This window comes from Zalophus californianus, chromosome 1 (assembly GCF_009762305.2).
Source record: "Zalophus californianus isolate mZalCal1 chromosome 1, mZalCal1.pri.v2, whole genome shotgun sequence".
In the NCBI taxonomy this organism is placed as follows: domain Eukaryota; kingdom Metazoa; phylum Chordata; class Mammalia; order Carnivora; family Otariidae; genus Zalophus; species Zalophus californianus.
In genome coordinates, this window is record NC_045595.1 from 63,204,652 (window position 1) to 63,228,912 (window position 24,261).

At 43.8% G+C, this 24,261-nt stretch overlaps 1 long non-coding RNA gene across 1 annotated transcript in view; it reads left to right on the top strand.

The window, feature by feature from the left end:
• The window catches only part of LOC113918696, a 34,626-nt gene extending 25,862 nt beyond the window's left edge, over positions 1 to 8,764 (top strand). Inside the window, exon 4 of the long non-coding RNA XR_003518658.2 lies at positions 8,644 to 8,764. This is a non-coding gene — a long non-coding RNA (uncharacterized LOC113918696). The remainder of the gene's footprint in view (positions 1 to 8,643) is intronic.
• The last annotated feature ends 15,497 nt before the right edge of the window (positions 8,765 to 24,261 follow it).

Here is a 24,261-nt window from a genome sequence, read left to right on the forward strand (position 1 = left end):
CTGGCACATGACCCCGTATGGAGTCTCCAAACCCAGCAGATCCCTGCGGTGCGCTCCCGCACAGCTCCTCCCAGGGAAGGAAGGGGAGTCTGCCCAGCTCTGCCGCTTGTTGGGTCCCTGCTGGAGGAGCAGTGGCCCGACTGGGCCACGGATCACAGTTTATGGCAACCCCGAGCTGAGAGCCCGCACCTCGGCTCTGTCCCTGCAGCCGGCTTCCCCGCTCTGATACCTGGGAGCTCTGCCGCACTCAGGCACCCCTGGTCTTTCTGTGACCCTGAGGGTCCTGAGAGCACACTGTCCTGTGAGGGTTTCACCCCCCACTTAGCCACTGGAGCGACGTCCCTCAGCGGAGCCGACTTTTAAAAGTTCCGATTTTGTGCTCCGCGGTTCTGTCACTTGCCAGAAGCGGCCGACAGAGGCCCCCCTCCCCCGGCGTCTATCCTCCCGAATATCGCCTCGGATTCACTTCTCCGCACGTCCTACCTTCCAGTAAGTGGTCGCTTCTCTGTTCAGAGAGTTGTTGCTACTCTCTTCTTTGATCTCCTGTTGAGTTCGTAGGTGTTCAGAATGGTTTGATCCCTATTCAGCTGAATTCCTGAGACCAGACGAAATCCAGGTCTCCTACTCCTCTGCCATCTTGCTCCACCCCTAAGTTTTAAAAGATTTTTAATGGCTGGGTCATGCTGATAGTTAATACTTATCTTTGTACGGTTTACAGATACATAATATTGGCACACTTACCACGTTTTTACATGTTCTATTTTGAAATCCGGTGATTATATGCTGTTTTGTTGAAAATTTCTAATATGAGACAGTGAGACCTTAGGGTCAGAGTCTACTTTCACATGCCTTGCCTTGGACAGAAATGCCTTGGGTATTTGATGTGTCCAATCTTCTACCCATGATAGGAGATAGCCAACTAAGAATAGAGTTGACTTCATGTTCCCTCTAGCCCAAGGACATAAGATTATGTTGGCTTCACCAGTCACTGTACCTGAGGTTGGAGTACAGATATCTGGACATGGGTCTGTGGTAGGGAGGTTATGGAAGCAGGGGCAAGATCAAAGCCAGAAGAGCAGAGTTCAACCATATTCTTAAACAGGATTTGGCAAAAATTTTCTATAAAAGGCCAGATAGGCTTTGTAGGTAATCTGTTGCAACTATTCAGCTCTGTTGTTGTGGCACAGAGGCAGTCAGAGATCATATAGAAATGCATGGACATGGTTGTGCTCCAATAACATTTTAGTTATAAAATAGGCAGTTGGCCCTATTTGACTCATGGGACATATTTTGCTGACCCCGATATTTAAGAATGGTACCAAGTAGATAGTGATTACTGTAATGTGGGTTCAAACAAAAAGGATGGGTTGATCAACAAGTGTTCCAGAGGAAAAATGGGAAGAAATGGTAAAAATTGACAGGGCACCTGGGTGGTTCAGTCGGTTGAGTGTCTGACTCTTGGTTTCAGCTCAGGTCATGATCTCGGGGTCCTGGAATCGCGCCCACTTGGGCTCTGTGCTGGGCATGGAATCTGCTAGAGGATTTTCTCTTTCCCTCTCCTGCTGCCGCTCCCCCCACTCTCATTCACTCTCTCTCTATATATATATATCCCTCTCTCTCTCTCTCTCAAATAAATAAACAAATCTTCAAATAAATGGTAAAAATTGACAATTGAGTGATATTCAGTGTATGCTAGTCACTCTCCTAAGTGCTTTACATGTGTTAGCACATCACATCCCATGAGATAAGTACTAAAGTACTGACTGGGATACATGGAAGTTGTGTAATGGCCCCAAGATCACACAGATAATGAGTGGCAGGACTAGGATTCAAACCCAGGTTCTGAAATTCAAATCAGGTTTCAAAATTCAAATCAATTTCCAAAAATCCATGCTCTAAGCTATCTCAGTTTATTACTCTGCATTGTGGAGCTGGCAAATAAGTCAGGAGGAATTCTGGGGATGGAGTTCATATGCCTGCAGTAAAGTTTATGTTGTTTCAGAGCATGTGTGAGGCTGCATTTGAAAGACCAGAGAGGGTTGGACAGGCCACACACTAACTACCCCTAGTATGAAACAGTAGTTAGATGGGACTGTAGAAAGATTGGTGGATAGGAGGTCCCCATTATGAGATCAACTTTCTTTGCATGTGAAGTATGTCATATACATAAAAGAATGTATAAAACATATATGATTTAGTGTAAAGTGTAACAATCAAACATCTTTGAACCCATTATCCCTCTTAGAAACAAATAATTTTCAAGACCAAAGGGGAACCATTCCATTTAAGTCTCCCTCTAAAAAGCCCATTATTCTCTATTTTAATTAATATTTACCTTACTTTTATTTATAACTTTATGACATAATGCATGCAAGTTACACAGTGTGTTATTTAGTTTTGTTTTTTTTTTATAGGAATGGAAAAATACTGCTCTGGTAACAATATTTTCTGTCAGCATCAAAACTTTGAATTTCATACATCTTGCTAAATCTAATTGTGATTCATTTGTTTCCATTGCTCTATAATATTCCATTGAATGAATATAATGCAATTTGTTTATTCATCCTGTTAATGGCCATTAGGTTTGCTTGAAGTGTAAGGGCAATGAGACTGTAAACATTTCTTTATGTGTTTATGATTATGGAGCACAAATGAAAGAATTTCTTTTTTTTGAGTAGGATTTCTTGCTCATAAATTCTGAACACACTTAAATTTAAGAGGTAATGCCAAGTTATTTTTCAAAGTGGTTGTACCAATTTACATGTCCACCAGCAGTATCTAAGAGGTGGCGAGGCTCTCCATTCTTGCCAACCCTTCACGTTGCTGGACTGGTGGATGTGAAAGAGTATCTTGATGTAGTTTTGATTTGTATTCCCCTGATAACACTTGAAATCTTTTCAAGTTTTAATATTACTGCCTTAGATTCTTCCTAATTACTAGGGGTAAACACAAAATAGACTCTTAACTCTCTCATGCTGGCATGGTGGGTGGGTACGCGGCACTGAAATGTCCTCTCAGGATTCAGGTGGACAAATTTATGTCTCCACATCCATCAGAATTCCATTCTCTTCTGGATTTTGGAGGCAGGCTTATTCATATGCCCTTCCAACTGCAAACTGGCAGTGGGAACTTAGGCAAAATTATTCCACTTCTTGGAATTGCAGTTGCTTCAGTAATAAGATGAGCAGAATCGTACCTCCCTATTCAGCATGTTGCCTGTTGATTCTAAGTTTTTCCTTGTTTTGTGGGGGCTCGAAGGCTGAAAACTACATTTTCCATTCCCCTCTGGTTTGGATCATGCCACTGCAAGGTATTCATATAGACTTGAGGGCAGAAAGGAAGAGAAGAATTTCTGCCCTCTGCCTTGGTGGTAGCCATGCAAACATAAAATGGGCATGATGGTTTGCAGTGGCTTCCACGTGAGCTTCAATGTGGTATGCAGGTGAGGTCACTGACAGGGGCTTCCTATGATCCAAGTATTTTCTCAATTCTTCAGAGTCAGAAGAGATTCTCACAGCCCTTGCTCCCCTGTCCTATGTTTAATAATCTCTGTATTAACGCCCCTCTGAAGTGGTTTCTATGCTCCTGAGTGAACTCTGACAGATAGACTCTACCTTACACTGCCTAACTATTTCAGGCTGTGTGAGGACTAAATGAAATAATTCATCTGGAGCATCTAGAATGAACCTGGCACATAGTGGGTGCTAAGCACTTCCCACTTCCTTTAAGGAAGAGGATCATCTCCCATGTGGAGATATGGAAATGGATGGAGAAGGGTGAAGGACCTCAGTTCACACAGTAGGTTAGGAGGCTGTGGATGAACCTTCATATCAAACTATGTCCATGACACCTGGGCCAGGGCTCTAATGCAGCTGCTGTAGCACTGTGGGATCTGTGGTGAGACTCCCACATGCGTGCAAGCCAGCTTTGTGTGCCACTGGCCAGGCTGAGTCTTCACCAGGTAATGCTGGAATGCCAGCATCCCTCCCCAGCTGTGATGATGACTTCCTTTATGGTGTTTATTCTGAAGCCTATCAAAACATCCCTACCTAGATCCAGCCCCTGCTAATAATTGCCAGGAAATTTTCTAAACAATTTTCTAAGTTGAGTCAGTGGATAGAAATCACCTCCCTCCTCACTGTGGACGCTTCATCTGGAAGGTAACCAGTGTGACTATGACCTTCTGTTCGTTTCTCCACTGGCCTCAAACAGGCTTCAAATAAACCACACCGTGACTGGCTAAAAATCAGACATGCGACCAGGCATGAGCTCATTTCTAAAGCTCCTTTGCTACTGTGTGTTGGCATTTTCAGAGTCCTTCATGGATAACAGAAAAGCTAGGCTGCAAGTCAAATTCTGCCTGACTTCAGGGTTCTTAATTGTAACTATACGAAGAAATGCTCCACTCAGAGGTGTCCTATCCTCTCCCTTCCTCAGCACTATCTAAGCAGATTTTGCTCTGTCCCCCCTCCCCAGGCTAAGATATGTGAATTAAGCAAAGCGTGCCTTTATGGGTCTCCTATCTCTCCTCCTTTGGGAGTCCCCTCCTTTTACACTTCAGAGACTCCATGTTCTTAATGAATTTTTATCACTGTATCCCCTTTCTAAGGCCTATTGCACTACCCGCCCCCCAACACCGGTATGGAAGGCTCTTTCTGTGTAATTGGCACCGTGGCCAGCAATAGGGACAGGAATGAACCGGCTTTCCTGTTCTCAAGGAGTCCGGCAGGAAAGACATTCCCATATGGTGCCAGCTTGCTGTGGGAGTTCAGGCTTGGGGAGGGTGGTGGGTTGCAGGGAATGGGCTTGATGGGTGATCAGGCAAAGCAGGGAGGCAGGCAGTCCACACTGAAGGTGAAGAGTAGCGGGGTTTCTGGTGAGGTATCTGTGAGACTTTCCTGATCACTGGACATGTTGGCAGCAAATGTAGTGTGGCTGTCTGAGTCCAGCAGCAGGATGGCCTTGCCCTGCAGGAACTGGGGGCTGGGCTCTATGGAACCACTTGGAGCACTGTGGGGACAGGGTCTAACTCAAGGAGGCTACAAGAAGAGGAGCTGGGAACAGCTGGTTGCGGGAGCCACTGATGGCTAATCTCTTTGCTCTAGAACAAAGCAGGTTCCTCTTAGACACACACCATACTGACAGAGGGCACCAGTGGCTAGAGGCCTGTCAGTGTGTCTATTTGCTTGTTTGCAGTTATAGAAAAGCATGTTACCAGAGCCAGCTAGTGGGCTTCCCCAGGGGCTCCCAGATCCCAGGCCAGGCAGCTCCACAGCAGCTCTAAGACATACTGGAGACGTGTCACTGAACACCTGTTTTGTCCCAACATTACCCTGGATGTGTGACAGAATCCCTGTTGCAGGCCACCTGGGGACAGAAAATGTAAACAGTCACAGCACAGAAGAGGGAGCCATGATTTCCTCTGGAACTGGCTGGGAAACAGGGCCCAGGACATCTAGGTAGACAGAGATGTCAGGGGTTGAAGACCTGGTTTGGAGGCACTAGAATTGGGGAAGTAGTTTGGGTCCCCTACTAGCACACCCTGAAATAAGGATTTGGGTAAGGAGTTTGCCTGGGCAATGGCCTTGGGCAGCAGAGGAAGGGAATGGGGAAGTCAGACAGGCCTGAGTGGGAAAGCCAGTAAGGGTACATCGATGAGCAGATCCCTGCCGAGGGTGACTGGGGCCCAGCCCTGAAGAGAGGCTGTATAGGGCACACCCAGATTTTGTCCTGCAGAGGGCAAGGAAGCTGGGGTGTTTGTCCACCAGCTCCGACATATTCAGTGTTGAGGACACTCTTAGGCACTCTTTCCCTGCACTTCTGACCTGTCCTGAGCCTGGGCTGAGCACACTCCTGACCAGAGGGTGGCCTACATGGGAGCCACCTGCAGATGACCGAAGAGGGCTGAGAGGACAGGGTGGGGAAGAGGGGGCTGGAACCTTCTACTGTGGCGGCCGATGGAAAAAATAGGGTGGGTCATGAAGCTTCTGGCTCAGGGGTGTTGGCCATGAAATGCTGTACACTCCAGCCTCATTTCACTTGTCCACTCTTGCTTACTGTCCTCAGTGGAGGGTGAGAGGGTCGGATTATCCAGAGCATCCTCCCTCTCACCTTCTTACTGGTAGCACCTGTGCTAGAATAAAGTCTGGTTTGTGTTAATTGGGGTATATGTGTGTGTAAATGTATGTTTATATGTGTATAAATGCATGGACATACATGTGTTTGTACATCCTATGTATTTACATGTTTATCAGTTATGTAATTTCTCAGTAAAAAAAGCACTAACCAAAAAGAAAGAGGGTTTCAGCCTGAGCCAGGGCCCCGCTATTTCACTCGGTAACACTGGGCCCAGTTTACTTCTGTTCTGTACAAGTCAAGAGCAAACGACGTCTGCTGTATCGTCTGTGTTTTATCTCTGGAATTTGGTGTTTATTGCTTAATGTTTTGAGAATACCTCCTTTATGGGGTATTTACAGGGGAAACTAGTTAGACAGTTTTTTTTTTGTTGTTGTTCGTTTGTTTGTTTGTTTTTTAAGAGCCATCTCATTTCCTGGCAAAATACCTACATCTTTTCCTACTACCCGTTGAGGCAGCAATTAAGGGTAGTCTGTTTTCTACATCAGGGAGAATATTAGAATTGTATTAAAAGAAATGGAATACATTTGGCCTCACCTTTCAAATCCCTTTGTGGTTTTTCTCATTTGTAAAATGGGAATGATATTGTCAATCTGTAATGAGATCATGGATCTGAGAAGAATTCTAGACTCGAAGGTTAGACTGGCTTCAAGGAGAGACTCAGAGGTCCCCTGATTCCAGGAACAGGCAAGAACTCTGTCCAGTGTGTGTGCTGGAGCAGGGGGTTAAGGCACTCAGCAGCTTTACTCCAAAGGACCTAGAGCCCAAGGATACCCCAGGGCAAAGAAAAAGCACTCTGCAAGCAATCCAAATCAGTCTATTGTGCAACCAAATCCTGTTCTAGAAAGAGGGGGGAAGAAGTAGTCCTGACAGAGGGTGGAAGGTGCTAGCGATGTTTGGAAGGCCCACTGCCAGTTACCATTCTTGTGGCCCTACAAACAGTGTTCCCCTTCATCTGCATGCTGTTTCCTATGATAGCCATTGTTATTCTCATTCTAGAAAAACTGTAACTTCAAGAGCAACTTGCCCAGTAGTGGGGGAATAAGCATTTGAGCCCTGGTGTGTCTGATGCTCAAACCCCCCTCTTCTTCTGTGTGGTGCTGCAACAGTGGTCATTGGTATGGTGCTGCCTTTTGTCATGAAAGCAGGAAACTTAGGAGGCCTTGTTTATTGGCTGAGGGTTGCAAGCACCTGGCTCACGTATTTGGCAACACCCTGGGATACAGATTTCCTCCAGATGCCTGGCAAGGACTTTAGGTTCAAGCACAGCATTATCATAGCCCTGAAATTCTCCTCCTAGCCTCAGGATTAGGTCCCACTCACTCTAGTCTCTCCTCCATGCCTCCCCCATGCACACTATTCCATGGACATGCCAAATTTGGTACAGTCTGTAAACTTGACATGTTGTTTCTTGCATCCGTGCATCTGCCTGAAAATGCGCCTCATAACTCCTTATCTTATTTTACCCATATCAATTGTCTCCTTTTCCACGAAACTTTCCTAGACCTGCTCAAACAGGATTTGCAGCTGCCTTCATTGTGCCACTGCCAAACCTATGTCATAAACCAGAGTACTTTAACTCATTGTAGTGCTGTTATTTGTCCATCTGTGGTGGAGACTGTTAATATCCAGCAAATATCTGGGTGCACCTCTGGATTTCCCAGCCTCCGTTGCAGTTAGACTGGGGCCACCTGGCTGGGTTCTACCAGGCGTGTGCTGCTTCTAGGCCTGCACTTGAAATCATCCCACATGACCCTCCAGTTACAGATTTTGTAACTGCAGCATAAAGGAAGGCCACCTATCCCACATTTGGATATGGTGTGAGCACAAAAGAAACTTGTATTAAATTACTGAAGTATTGGCTCTGTTGGGGAAGCAGGCATTAATTACTTTGATTAATATAGCATCTGTTATTCCTGTTACCTGTGAATTCCTTACAGATAAGGACCATTTTTCTATGTATCTTGACATTCTTGCCAGCTAGTGAAGATCCAGTGGCTGAGAAGGAAAGGTGAGGGCGTCACATGTAAGGGCAGCATGCACCTTTTCACCTTCACTGACAGTGGGGTGAGAAGATCCTCATGTGCCTGGGGCCCCAAAGTCAGCCACTCAGGCATTGGCTGACAATTTCATCTGTTGTTTCTGCTTTAGTTTTCTACTCCCTTAGAAGCTTTTCAGCTGTAGAAGATATTGGCAGAGCATTTGGCTTTTGTGTTCCAAGTTAAAATGTAATTATTCCTGCTTCATGTTCCTTCATTAACTCCATCACTCTGGTTCTGAGAAGGAAAAAGGGGGCAGGAGGGCCTGTCTCCCCACTGAGGAACATGGTCTGACCACAAACCTGATGCTAGGCATACAGCGCAGTGTCATTATTTTACAGATAGAATGAATGAGTTCATGGATGTGTGGTTGGGTGTTCTCATGGGTTAAAAGTATCACAACTGACTTTGACTATATTTTTTGTATAAACATTGAGAATTTCTCTAAAAATTTATTTTAATTTCCTAGGGCAATGGCCAAAGGATATGGACCGGAGAGAGAGAACCAACAGTTACGTCAACTATGTGTCAGGTGTTTTATAAATATAATTTCATTTCATCCCAGAGCAATCTTGGGGAGCTGTGAGTCCATTGTCAGATGAAATAAAGAGATTCAGATAGGATTGTTAAGTATGTGCAAAATCCCAGAGTTGGCACAAATCACAAACTGTTTAGCTGCCATGTCCCTATTCCTTCTTCTCCACCATGGTCTGTGATCTCACTCTTCAACCTCATTGAGCCCCATTTAACTGCATGTCATCCCAGGGCTTAGCCTTGGCTCCTCATTTCCTGCTGGCAGGGATGGGCACATGTTATTTTCCTTCTCTGACCTCCATGTCATCCCTCATGGAAGGCTGCTCCTATGACTGAAAGGGAAGACTTGGGCCACAGGGAAAACATTTTGTTTTTCTCCTTCCCCCTCCCTCCTCTCTCACTGCAGCAGGGTCTGGTCACCTTAGGAATCTTCTACTGCTCTTTTGGCTGGAAGGTGGGAAACGGGGGCTGCTGTATATTTTTCATCCCACCAGGACTTAAAATAGTTATCTCAAGTTAACTGAAGCTCCACAATGATTGGTCATCCTGGAGGTACCAGGTCCCTCCCACAACAGAGTCCTTACCTCTTGTCCTTGGAAAAAGAAAGTCTAAGTCTCTGGAGTTTTATCTTGGAAGAACAGTTTAGGCTTCTTTAAGGTGCTGACACATTACTCTGAAGAGTCATGTTGGATCCTGCAACCTGAACAGTACCCATGTGAAGAAAAAAGTAGGTAGTAAGAACCTACCCACAGTGGGAGTGGGTTTTTATCTCCATACAGCTCCTCTCTGGCTTTCTGTCCACCAGATTCATGATTTTCCTATAGTTAAGATTTCTACTTAGCATGGTAGTGAAATAAAATAATGGTTTTAGAGTCTGGACAACTTGAATTCCCACCCCAGCTCAGTCACTCCTTAGCTTCCTATTTGTATATGTCTGGTAAGTTACTTCACTTCTGTGGTCCCCGTTGCCTTACATGTATGCAACCAGTACTTTGAACAATCATGACACTTAGGATGTGATAAAAATGTGTCCCACTCCTTCTTTTTTGTCTTTGTCTTCATCTTCATCTTCATTTTCTTTTGTCTCCCATTGTCCTTTTAAACCTTATTCCTTGGAGAAAGCCTTTTCCCTACCACTTGATTAAAGCTCAGAAGTCCCCATGACTTTTCTGTTCATTCTTAGGAAACCTATAGCTGCTTTAAGTACTTTAAAGAATAAAAACAAAAGAAAAGTTACAATTGTAATTTTGTGGAAAAAAATATGCAGTCCTAGGAATTAATTGATACTTTAGTCTTCATACAAATGTGAGGCTTCTCCCATCTAGCTAAGACCTGTATTTGGTGGCCACCTGCCTTTTGGGGAAGAGGATGTGATAGCTGGATTCTTCTTTCCTGTATCAGCATTTACCCTTTCCCTAGCTTACACACATGTTTTGCCCTTGCCTGGGTTAAAGTTGATAGAGAGTGGAGGGGAAAAGAGTTTACAAGAAAGTTCTTATATAACTGACAGGTGGGGCATCCTTTCTGGCTCCTTGCTCTCTGACACTGCCAGAATTTCAAGCCCACTTTCTCTCTCACAGGTCACTGATGAGCTATTTGGAAGTTCTTTTTACTTGGATTCCTCTTTTGTAAAATTCTTGACCTCCAAAAGATCTTTAGCTACCTGGCACTCATTTTCATCGATCACTTGCTGGGGTCCCCTTACCCTTCTGGTTTTTGGACAGTATTTCTGGTATGCAGAATCCTAAGGATGACCCTTAATGATCCCTTTCCCTTCGTAATTCCTTCCCCTTGAATGTAGGTGAATCTGAGAATATGATGGGTATGACTTCTGTGATTATTACATGACATGGAAAGAGATATTTGCATATGCAGTTGATGTTACTTAATCAGTTGACTTTTTTCTTAAGTACTGATTACTTAAGAAATCAGTCAACTCTGAGTTAATCAAAAGGGAGATTATTCAGATTGGTCTAACCTAATCACACATGTCCTTTAAATCTGGGTCAAGAGGTCAGAGACAGAGGAAGCCACAGACAACATGTTAGAGGGTTAGAGGGGTTCTCAACTGCTGGCTTTTGAGATAGATGAGGCCCTGTGGTAAGGAATGTGGGTAGCCTGTAGTTGCCGAGAGTGGCCCCAGATGACAGCCAGCAAGGAAATGGGGGTCTGAATCCTAGAGCAGCAAGAAACCAAATTTGGCCAACAACCTAAATGAGCTTGGAAGCAAATTCTTCCCCAGAGCCTCTGGAAATGAATGCAGCCCTGAGTAGAGAACCCAGTCACGCCATGCCTGAACTTCTGACCTACAGAACTGTGAGCTAATACATGGGCGATGTTTTAAGCGACTAAGTTTGTTATAACTTATTATACAGGTTTAGAAAACTAATACAAGTCCTAAGAGGAGCTATGCTGGCTTTTTTATGCAGGCCATATGCCTTGGGCTTATGGAAAACACTCACATATCCTTTCTGCTGATAAAGTCTGGGAATTCACACTTATACCAATGCACTCAACTTTAAAGGACACTAAATCACCTTGCCAGATCATGCTTCCTGCACTCCATAATTTGAGGGACAAGAGTCATATTTCAGTCCAGTGAGTTTCACAAACCCCAGGAGATACATATTAGACTGAGTGGTCCAGGCAAAGCCATTTCTCATCAGTGAACTTGAGTCTGCATGCTTGAGTGATAGAGGGAAATCAGTCTGTCAGTTTATTTTCTCAGGCCCTTTCAGGGACTTCCCCAAGAGGTCTCTGGTTTTTCCAGGGATAGAAAGGGTTAGTGTGACCAGCTTTATTAGGGCATATATAGAAGGGGAGGTCAGTCTAACTGTCTTTAGTAAATTCAGAAGTTTTCTCACAAACAGCCTAGTCTTCTTTCTGTCTTCCCTAAACTTCCTGCCTTGCGTAACAATGACCCCCAAGTGGCTTGGAAGTTGGCTGACAGTGAGGCATCCCCTGGTTAAATTGATGCTGATTCCCTGGATGGTCTCAAATAATGCTCTTGGCAATCTAGGGAAGTTTCCTGGGGTATTTGGAACATAGCTTTATCTGAAGCAGCGGTTCTCAAACTCTGACCTGCATCAGAATCACCTGAAGGCTAATTGAGACAGAGATTACTGGACCCCACTCCCAGGGTCTGACTCACTGGGTCTAGGGAAGAGCCTGATAATTTATATTTCTAAGTTCCCAAGTTCCTGATGCTGCTGGTCTGGAGACCACATTTTGAATATCATTGCTCTGAAGACATATTTCACATGAAATCCTCTTTTCTTTCCGTATCTTAACCTCTTTTCACAACTGTGATTTTCTGTCAGAGCCAAGCAATGTGGAAATGGTTCTCAAACATTCCTTTAAAAAAAAATCTAGCATTTTGTCTGGTATCTAACTTTGGCAGGTACACCTGTTGTATCTTGGTGACTTATTCAAAATTTAATTTTAACATCTTGTTTTAGGTTATAAAGCAGAAAACATTAACTACTGTTCAGGGATATTGTGATCACTAAATAAGTTGCTATATGCAGAATAGGAAAAAATGCATGTGGGTGTTCTTCACTGAGCTCCCTGGCCCCACCACTTGCTACAGATATTTTGGGTGGGATCTGAGAATTTAAAAGCCACTTGAAACACCAATTAAGAGAAATTTTTGAAAGAATTAATCCTGGGGAGGTTAGATGATTGACTCCTTTGAGAAGGTGTTGAGAGGACATCAGAAGATATTTCAATGAGGTCTTCATGGCACTTAGCCTTAACCAACCTGATTCTGAGAAATGACTGCAAAGTTCTACAAGTTCTTTTGGATTATGCATCATTAACTCCAAAAAGGTCTCCCAAGAGGTACTCTCAAAGGGCCCTAGTTAATGCTTGTGCTGTCCTTCTCTGTGCTGATAGGATTTTTACATGGCAGATGAAAACCAAACACTTAGCTGAGACCCCAGAAGCCATGACATGGCTTCAAGGCAGTCAGCCATCTGTAAAATGTCTAGAAAGGCAAGTGTATGCCATCTTCTTTCTTTCTGGCCTCTAATTTATTGGCAGAGAAATGTTAAGTGGATTTTTTTAGAGAGTCACCATATTGCAGAAACAGATTGAAGCAAGATGGATTTGAGAGAATAAAGTTTGCTCTAGGATAGAATCAGGTCCTGAAAGGGAAGGCATATGGCTGATGCCACAGCCCATACAGCCTCCCTGAGTAAAGTGAAAGCTTCTTAATTGTAAAGAGCCACAACACTAGCAATATTTATTGAGCAATTACTTTGTGTTTGCTTTTTATGAATTGTCTTATTCAGTTTTAACAAACTTATGAGTTAATTACTGTAATTATTTCATTTTTTCAAGTGAGGAAATATAGGTAAACTTCCTAAGGTTGCACAGCTATTAAGTGGTAGAGTCAGAATTTGAAATCATGGTCAGTCAGACTCCAAGTTATGGAAAAACTTAAAATGAGACCAGGCATTATTGTTCAGAAAAATTCACTAACCCTGTGTTATAGATTTAATTGTGTCCATCCCCAAATCCGAATGTCGAAGTCCTAACCTCCAGTGTGATGTATTTGAAGACAGAGCCTTTAAAGAGGCAATTAAGTCAAATGAGGTCATAGGGGCGGGGCCCTAATACAATAGGACTGGTGTCCTTAGAAGAAGAGGAAGAGACACGAGGGGTGTGCATGCACAGAGGAAAGGTTATGTGAGGACACAGTGAGAAGGTGGCCACCTACCAGCCAAGGAAAGAGGCCTCAGGAGAAACCAAACCAGCCAACACCTTGATCTTGGACTTGTAGCCTCCAGGACTGTGAGAAAAACTAAATTTCTGTTGTTTAAGCTACTCAGTATGTGACGTTTTGTTATGGCAGCCCTTGCAAACAAATACACCCCACCACCTTTATGGGTAGAGTGTACTTTGGCATCCCTTGATTTTGGGTTTCTTCATATGATTTACTTTGGTTAATGGAATGTTAGCAGACCTGATGTGAGTAGAAGCTTAAACAACAGATGGGTGTTAGGGTTTGCTGTCTAGTGCCTGAGAAGGACATGCTCCATCTAGCTGGTCCAAGGAGGATGAGAGACAGTGGAGTAGGGCCTTGCAGCTTGAAGCAGAGCCACCGGGCTGAACTTGGTCTAAGTCAGGCAATGCCAAGCTGCTGTAGTTTGAAGCCAAGCCACCATAACTCACCTGTATACTCATGACAGTACATGATAACTGTCTTAAGCTTCTGTGTTTTTTAAGGCAGCACCACTGTAGTAATAGCTAACTGATACATTAATCAAAGATCAGAATAGGGACTTTACATAACTTCTGCACAATACTTTCTCTGGCCACGTATTAGGGGTAGGCATGGAAGGATATTTAGAGAGAAGGTAGACAAATGGTTGCTCTAATAGTTTTCTCAACTTTCAAATTAGGAGGATAAACTACATTCCTCTAAGAATATGTATAGGGTGCAATTGAACCAGTATTTTCTTCCAGGACAATACTTAAATGGAAAGAAAGAAAGAGACACACATACATGGAGGCAGATAAAGGAAGAATGGGCTTTCTGGACTGAGTTATGCTGAGCTCAAATGTTCTGACTTTGTCATTAGGTATGGGTGATCTAGCACAAGTTCTACAACCTCTTTGAACTTAGGCTTTTCTGTCTGTAAAATGGGAATGCTAATAATATTATCCTTCCCCCAACCACATACAAATATGCTCCCCCCCCACACATGGGTTCTGCCTGCCTAACTGGAAAAGTCTGACTCAGCGCGTACTCTTTATTCTGCCTCTTTAGAGTTAAGGAATCTTAAAGGGTTGGGGTACAATAGGGAAGATTTGAGAACCAAAAACTTTTAGGGATCATTTTTGCTCCCTGGATACATGGAGATATTCAGCTCAGAGAGCCCAGCAGGACAGGATGAGGCTGCTTTCCTTGCTGTCTTGGGTTGATTTTGAAGACTTAAATCCTAAGTTTGTGGCCCAATGGAGGAAGGTATGGATTCTTAGACCATCAGAGCTGAAAGAGCCCACTGAGGTATTATAGAATGTAGTTTTCTCAGCCTTGAATAATGTATAAACTCTACTTTGACAAGCTGGAGTCCTGATTAAGAGTTCAAATTCCAAGCTCCAGAATTTCCCTGTCCTGTGACCTGGAAGAGTTACTTAGCCTATTTGAGTCTTTGTTTCATTATCTACACAAAGAGAGTAATAGTAGTGTGTGTCTCTTTTAGTGTAAAGTTGTCTGTTAGTATGAAAATCACATTAAACCAAGGAAAGCTAAAGCTCATAGCACAGCATCAAGCCACAGATAAAGGCTCACAAGTATGATCTTGAGATATTTAATTTATTGACCCCAGTCCCTTTCTTTTGCAGATAAGTAAACTGAGGCTCCCTGAGGTGAACTGACCTTTCCCAAAGTCACAAAGCTATAAAGTGCCAAAGTAGGACTAGATAGGGGAAAATTTTGCAAGTGACAAATATCTAATGAGGAGGCATCCCCACCTGTTGAGATTTTAAGATGCAGTGTAGTTTGGAGACCTAGGAGGGAAGGTTAAAATGATTTAAAATTCTCAGTATTAAAAATGATCCAGCATCTAGCCTGTTATTGTTGTAAGAATACTCTCTCAAGTTACTAGCTTGGCTTTACCTATTATACCACCAGTGACAGGAAGCTCATTATCTACTGTATCAGTGCATTCCATCTTGAAAAACTTGTTAGAAAGCCTTTCCTTATGTTGTGTCTTAATGTAACTTCTACTTCTGGAACTACACAGATTGAATCAAATGCTTTCTTCACAGCATAACCTTTAAATAATTGAAGACAGCTCTTGTGTCTCCTGCTCTGACTCTTCCATCCACACATACACTCAGCAAGCATATATTAGAACTACATATCACGATTCTTTTAGTGGTAATAAATGGAAAATTCAAACTGACTTAAACATTGGATTTATTTACTAATGCATTCATTCACTCATCTATTTATCTATTTGACATATTTTTATTGAGTACATTTTTATGTTTCAGGCACTGTTCTACATGTGGAGGATAGAGCAGTAAATATGAGTCCAACTCACATGGAGCTTGCATTCTAGTGTGAGAAGGTAGACAATGAACAGATAAATATGTTCATCTCTAAATACACATAGAGGTGCTGTACTTTGGGGAAAAATGTGGAATGAAAGGCATAGAGAAGGCCAAAGGGCGGGGATATAGGCACATTGCGTCATTTAACTGAAAACTGAAAAATTCAGACCCAAGAGTAACAGCCTAAACCAAATTTAGGGACTGGGGTTGATAATAGGGCACAATTCACTCTCCATAGTCTTTTATCTGTGGTTCTCTCAGATCTGCTTTGTGCTAGACTGGCTTCCCTCATGTTAGCAATTTGGCTGCTGGTGGACCAGGGCTATGTGGTTTCTCATTTATATTCAGCAGATTGACATTAGTTTCTACAAGGCAACAGAAATCATCAGCTTCATTTAGGTAGAACGACTCTGAACCCTGTGTCTAGGGAAATGCCATTTATTAATTAGCCAAAGCCTTGGTATATTCCCATATGAACTTTTAGAGGGAGTGCCACTAAAAATTAGAGTGTGCTCATTGTCACCCAAAGCATATGACCATCATGCAACAGGGGAGGATGGGCTTTATGATGGTGAGGCAACTATAACATCCACTACAAATACTACATGTAGGCACTTAGAGCTTAGAAAGATAAACAGAATACAGCCCTTAAGGAGGCCACAGCTTTAATGGAAAGATGCAGATGAATAGATAATTCCATAATAGGGATAACCAATCAGATTGGCCCAAGACAATCATCAGCCTCAGTGTGGCATATGAGAATGGGGCCTTAAAATGGTCTTTCTAAAGTAGTCAATATTTAAGATTTCCCTTCATGTTCTTCACTCCTTTATCAGTAACAACCTTACCCACCCAACTTTGCACAGCTCTCTAATTTGAGGTGAGTATATTTCTCCACGCCATGTGATTCCTTTTTGCCAATGGGATGTTAACAAACCTGAAGCCAGCAGAAGCATGAAACATGCTTGCACATTTGGGCTTCCTTTTTGCCCTCTTTCATTTCCTTGAGAAGAGTGTTGGCCTGCTTGTCCCAGGAGAGGGGAGAGAAACAAATGGAGTAGAATCACCCCAGATGAGCTATCCTGTTGGAATCCAGCCTCAACCAGCTGACCCTTAGTCAACCTCCAGACCCATGAGCCTCATAAATGCTTATTGAGAGTAACACTGAGGTTTTGTGGTTGTTTGTTATGCAGCATTAATTGTAGCAATAGCTAACAGATATAGGCTTGAAGGACAGGCTTTGTGGAGATGGTTAATATTCTAAACTGTTTTAGTTCTGATTTAACACAGCAAGAAGTAGGTCTGGTAGACTTGGTCAAAGAATTTTGAATTCAGAAGTCTGCGGATCAAAAAGACAGGGGGAATAGTCTACTCTTTCTAGTCCTGGCAGATGTGGGAAGAAGACAGGAAATGGAGATATGGTCAGAGGAGACAAATGGTCAGAGAAGCAGATAGGTTGCAGTTGGCATCCCTGAGTCACTTTGGTTCCCCAGAGTCATGGCTGGGAATCAAGGACGGAGGGTACATGTGCTGAGAGAAAGAGCCCACCATAGGGTGGCTCTGTAGGGGAGGAAAGGTGACCTTACAGCAGGGGTAGATTTAGACAGAGGCAGAGACTCTGAGGGTCTATGAGAGTAGTGAGAGCCCAGATGAGGACCAGGCAGACAGAGAGCACCACCAGATGCTGAAGAACATGAGAGAGGCCAGTCCACAGCTCAAACCAACCAGAGATGCAGCAGCAGGTACTGACAGGATGACTGGGGTGGGACCAGCATCTCCTCAAGAGATACCACTTCAGGGCATGACCAGCTCTGCCTCTCCACAGCTGAAGTCAGAGAGGACTCAGGGGGCACCTGGTCAGTTCAGGGACACTCCACTCTTTCCACTCACCATACACAGCCCACCCACTGATGGTGCACCAAGAGGGGATGAGATGGAGCGTGTGGGAGGGGCTTCAGAAGTCTGAGTCTGAGCACTGTCATCTAAATAGACCAAACACTAAATTCTTTAAATTTAGAATCAGACCCAAGAGTAACAGCCTAAACCAAATTTAGTTTTTTTTTTCCTGCTTACCAATGAGGAAGAACAGATCAGTTATTGACAGAATGAGGAAACCACATTGTTGTGTGCAGAAGAGTAATGTGGATGGATTTTCTACTCTACCACAATGACAATTCAGTGTGGTGAAGTCTAGAGTGATGCTAAGCTCCAGTGTGCTGGGAAGCTGCAGAGGTGGCTCTGACTCAGAATGAAGAGAGGAGGCCTAGAGGGGCCTCATAATAAGCTGAATCTTACAAGACCTGTAGTGGGTACTCAGATGAAGAACAAAGGCAAAGGAGGATTGATGGTGGGGATTGGCATATGCAAAGGCCAAGGTGGGGGAGAACACCTGTCATCCCTCTAGGGGACCCTCATGGATTACTTGTGAGTCTCCTTTCAGCCAGGGCCCTCCAGGGCATGGAGGGCCTTGGCAACATGGTGGCAGGGAAGGTGGGCATGCACATGCTGGCTGACATAGGGACCCCATCTCCCCTCTCTTCCCTCTACTCAGCCCAAAAGATTGTGTGAATTCTCCAGAGATTTTGCTTTACTTGGAAGAAATGGTAGGGTGCAGGGCAGAGGTGGGCTGAGAATACGGCAGTGTGCAAGGCACTTTGCATACACATTTCATTTTATTCTCCTGACAGCCTTCCCATGTAGGTGCTATCAGCATTTCCTTGGCTCTCATATTCAGAAGGCAACCAGAATTAAGCCACTCCTCCCTACCTACACCACTTCCCTACTTGCCCATTGGTCCAAGCCACACTATCTCCCAGTTGGACTATTTTAGCAGTTTCCAAACTGGCCTCCCTGCCTCCACTCATACCTCCCTACTCTCCTCCACACAGTGATCAGAATGATCCACCAAACATGTTGAAGCCTAATTAGGTCACTCCTGTGCACAAGCCATCCAGTGCCTTCCCATGTGATTTGCAATAAGCCCACAGTCCTTATGGTGGTCCATGAGGTCCTCTGTGACCTGGCCACCCTCCTGTTTCCCAGTCTCATCTCCTGCCTCTGCCCACCCCAGTCTCACTGACCTCTGTGGAGTTTCTTCTTGCTGTTGCTTCAACATGACAAGCACAAGGCGGTCTCCGGTCTTTTGCACTTGTTGACTTTCATGCAGTGTTCTTTCTTCAGACATCTGTGTGGCTCCCACCCTCCCTTCTTCATGTCCTTATAAGGGAAGCCTGACTGATATCCTACACCCATCGTGTTTTGACTTTTTATCCTGTATTATTTTTTCTTCATACCACTCATCAGCATTTGACATAGTCTCTTTTTTTGTTTGTTCTACTTCTAAAATGTGTGCTCTGCAAAGACAGGGACTATGTTTTGTTGTTGTTTGTTTTGTTTCATCTTCAGTGCCTAGAACATTGCCTGACTCACATAGGCACTCAATGAATATTTGTTGAATGTTGCTCAGAGAAGTTAAGCAACTTGCCCAGGGTTCCCCAGTAAACCTATGACCCAAGTCCTGTTGGCACTGAGGACAATGCCCTTTCTAATCATTTTCTCTTTCCTTTGCCTACTGCCTAGACATCAGGACTGATGGAACTGATCAAATAGATCCTTGTGATCTGATTTCCTAGAGAAATAGGCTCAGTGAAGAAACATGAGGGTTAATGACAAATGCTTTCCTTTTGGTAATCCTGGAAATTAGAGGAATGAGTAACCTCAACTGCCTCTCTATAATGAGAAATCTCACAAGGCTTTCAATTTTCTTGTCCATGTATCTGTCTGTTCAAAAATCCTTAATTAAATTTCATATTACTTGATATTTGTCCTATATAAAAGGAAGGGAGGGAGGGAGGGAGGGAGGGAGAAAGAAAGAAAGAAAGAAAGAAAGAAAGAAAGAAAGAAAGAAAGAAAGAAAGAAAGAAAGAAAGAAAGAAAGAAAGAAAGAAAGAAAGGAAGGAAGGAAGGAAGGAAGGAAGGAAGGAAGGAAGGAAGGAAGGAAGGAAGGAAGGAAGGAAGGAAGGAAGGAAGGAAGAAAGAAAGAAAAGAAAAGAAAGAAAAGTCACATGGCTACTACATTTCTGTTCTGCTTGCAGAAGCAGAGAGAAAGCAGCTCTTGATAGACCTGCCACACCAGTGGGCATCTTATCTTCAGGACTGTTGTGAAAATGTCAATACCTCTGGCCCTCTGCTCTAGTTCAAGTAGGCTAAGCATAGTGGTAGGCCACTGCTCTGGTCTCATTCCCACGCTTGCTTTCTGGCTCAAACTCACATTGCCCTCTGGCAGTGATTATAAAGGTCAGCTGGCCTTGGTTGTGCACCTTATCTGCTTGTTGAAAAGTGTATTTTCTAAAAATTGGTAGCATCCATATATATCTCATCCCACATGATATTTCACAATGAAATATCTCCACTGAGCAGTGATGCTCAGTGATGCTCTTTCCTTTCTTTGTACCTGGGTGAGCCAGTGACTGTGGTGAGAATGATGCTCTGAGACTTCTGAGGCTGTCATAAAAGATGACAGAGCTTCTGCCTGGTCCTTTTGGGACTGCCAGTCACCATGCTGTGAGGGAGCTGCATAGCCGAAGGAAAGGCTGTGTGTAGTCATTCCAGTCACGGTCCCCGGGGGAGGGCTCAGCCAACAGCCAGCATCAACTACCAGATTGTGAGGATGAGAATCTTCCAACAGAAGCCCCAGCCTTTGTGCAGCTCCAGCTGATACCACATGGAACAGAGATGCACTGTCCTCGCCAGCTTCTGCCCAAATTGTGGATTCATGAGCAAAATCAACGTCACTGTTTCCAGCTGCCCAGTTGTGTGTGGGGGGGTTTGTCACTCAGCAATAGAAAACTGGAACAATGTGAAGTCAGCAACAGTGTGACATTCCTACTGTGCCTAGCCTTATGAAGAGAGTACAACCTTAAGAGATATATTTTAAATGGTTAGATTAATCAAATTAACATTTCTTCTGAAGTGAATTAAGGCAGACTTAATGATATTTTCTTACTAGTCTCGCCAATAGCATGGCCATTACCACAGATATTATTTTGTAGGGAGATTTTATAGGAGACAAAGAACTGACTCAGAGGAAAGAACTTACTGTAGGTAAGGGGACCAGTTTTCACACTCTATATTGCTAAGTCATTAGTGGTAGCCCATGCTGGTTGTAGGGCAGCTGTAGTTCAGCCCATGACATTTCTTCAGAGGGGGGAGCTGCCAATACTCACTTCAGCTGGGATGGGAGCATGGCTTGGTAAAGGATGCTGGGAGGAATCCCAACAGCATCCATTACAATGGTGGGTTATGAATCTGCCGTAGGATACTTTCCATCCTCCTTCTTCCCTTCAACTTTCTCACCACCAAAGGAATGCTCTTGTGAGAATGGACTGTGGATTGAAAGTTTCTATCTAACCAGCTAGCAATGAGAAAGAAAGAAAAACAAAACCACTTGCTCTTGTAGTTAATCTCATTTGTTTGGGTCAGTAACATCTTAAGAACCAATATTTAAATGCCCAACCTTTTATATATTTTTTTTCTAGGAGGGAGCTAGAAGGGTTGACAATTAGAAAATTTGGAAGTGCATTGTAAGGGTAGCCCTTTGGAGCTCAGGCCTGTGTTCACACATGCACAGTTGGAAACCAAACAATGGGTATTGAGTTTAGAACATTTGTCTGAATGATGATCTTAGTGAAGTAATTTCTCTTCTAGTAAACAAATTCAAAGGTTGCATTTGAAAATCACATCTCTCCCCAATTATGCCACACGGCACCTCTAAGTGATATATAGTAATAGACAGATAAACAACATCATCAAATATACAGAGTAAAAATTTCATCAAAGAGAAAATAAGAGAATACAAATCACTGGTGAGGCCAAGTAAGACTTCTGTGTCAGTTGGGTTCTTCTGGAAGCAGGAGCTGAGACAGAGTCAGGAACGCAAGAGCTTTGTTGGGTTTGGAGTATAAAGTCTGTGAAAGAGTAAAGGGTGAGAAGACTCTGACCCTAATGCAGTTCTCACAGCATCTCAGCCAACCCAAAATGTAGCTTTGGAACAAGGATTGTGCACTAGAGGAGGTTGTACTTGAACTGCAATGCCCAAGACCTGGGACACTTACTATGCATGGGGTCACCTTGGAAGAGCACGGCCTTGGCTTGAAAACTGAGGTGGAATCAGAAGGCTCTGTAGCTGCAGGCCATCAGATGACTGCATTCCTTGCCACCAAAAGGCAAGCCCTTTCTAGAAGGTATAGCTAGCTCTGAACCTGCCCTGCTACCACAGGCTTCACAGCTGGAGGAGCCTGGTGGGAGGCAGAGCTCTAAAAATTTAGCCTTTACCCTCTAGCAGCACCCTGCTTTGCCCTCCTGCCTTCCCCTTCCAGCCACTTCCTGCCAATGGGGAGCTAAAGTCCCCAATCAGGAGTCTGACCAGCAAGGGACTGAGCTTACTGGGAGTCCTGGCCAACTCTTTATGAGACACATTTTACACATTGAAGCAGGCCAGAGTGGGCAGCCAGGAAGGTGGGGCAGAGTGAGGCCCCTCTTCGCTTCCTGTCCTCATTCTCATCCTCTTGGGCTCACCCATTATCAAGGGGAGCTCTAGTGGGCAGAATGTGCCAGTGCCTTCCTCTTGTCCATTGGATCTGGCCATGGGGTTGCCTCCATAGCACAGAAGATCGCAAGGCTCAGAAGGCTCTGAAAGCAGTAAAGAATGCCTGCAGCCCCAGGGACCATGGTGGTGGGAGTGAGCCATGCTCACAGTCTTTCATGACTCATTCATCTGGAATTGTACACTAGAAACAATTATGGGATTGAGTATGTCTGGCACCTCCAATCCTGTAGGATTTTTCTGAGAAATGCTTTGATGACTTTCTGTTGACTGGTGAGATCAACACACTTTTTGCCTCTCAAGCTGGGGAAGTGCAGGGTGAAAGAAGGTGAAAAGCCCTGTCCCAGCTGTAGATCAAGGGAATTATCCTTCTTGGGTTATCTTTAAAAAAAAAAGAGTGCCCATGTCATTTTTCAGGACAACTGAAGGAAAAGTGGCTGGAGCTTCTGTGGCACAGGGGCAAGTGCCGGTTATTTGAAATCTGAGTATGGGAATTGCAGTTTCTAACAGTGGGATCTGGGCAAGTTTTGCATTTCCTGAATCTGTTTTTTCAATGTGTAAAATCCGAATGGCTTGAAGGTCAAATGTTTCCTCCTTCCTTCCCTCTTTCCTTCTCTCCCTCCTTCTTTCCTTTGCTCCTTCTTTCCTGCCTGCCTACCTTCCTTCCATTAGTCAATACACATTTATTGAGCTGCTGTGCTAGGCACAAGGGAAACATAAAACCATTAATGACTTCAAAGACCCTAGTGCAAGAAAAATACTACAGTGTAGCATGTTTATGCAGTAATACATGTCTGTATGATTTGAAGCAGGATATAAAAGAGAAGGTGATGACCTCTTGGCAAGGGTTACGGAGAACATGTCTGAGCATAAGTTTGCAAAGGGAATAGCTTATGAAATGGACCTGTTGGGGCTACAGGTGTTCCTGACAACTGGACAGCCAGAGTCAGATCAGTAGGGACTGAATGATCAAGTTGGAGGCTGTGGGGGAAAACTTGGCATAGCACAACAGGGGACCCAGTGAGAGGGTTTGGAGATCTCACAGCAAAGGGCTGGAACAGAGCCTTGGGGAGCACCCAAACTTGAGTATGTTGAGAAAGAGACACCTACTGAGGCCTGGCAAGGTGAATGATGGGGAGAAACTGGATAGAATCACATTGCTGAGTGCACAACAGAGAATGTGTCTGGGAAAAGTGTCTGAGAGCATCAAATGCTGCAGGTAGGCCAAAGTTAGGGAAAACCCAGAATGTCATGGACTTTAGTGATTAGGAGGTCAATGTGAGGGAAGGAACCATGTGACAGTAAATTAAGACATATGGAAAAGCTTTGAAACTGTCAAGAGCCGTAGGAAAGAAATGCCAATTCCTGATGGAGGCAAGAATTAACCACGTTAGGCTGATCAATTCAGAATGTGTAGTGAGAATTTGATGGGAAATTCACCATTCCAGATTTATAGCCTCTCAATTTCATCATGCGGGTAACAGAACATCAGCATTTTAAATAGACACTCCTGTGCTCATAATGAATGTGTTTTAACACTTTTACATCCTTTTCTCAAAATTAGCTTCTTCTTGGCTCCAGAAGATTGCCTGAAATATGTCACCCAGGAGCAAAAATAAAATTAGGGGCATAAGAAAGAATGAGAGAGAGAAACTGCAAGTTATGGGGTCATTGCTACGTAGGAATAAATAATCTTGGTGATGGGATAGCAGTGCTGAGTTGTAGAATTTATTCTCTTCAGAAAGAAGCTTTAATCTTAAAATCTGTTTTGGATAATGCCAATAGGGAAAGGGCTTCCAGCAGAACAAAAAAGATTGTTCAACTAATAGTTTTATCCTGTAGAAAAGAAAAGGAAACTAGTAAAATATAAGAAAAGTATGGGTG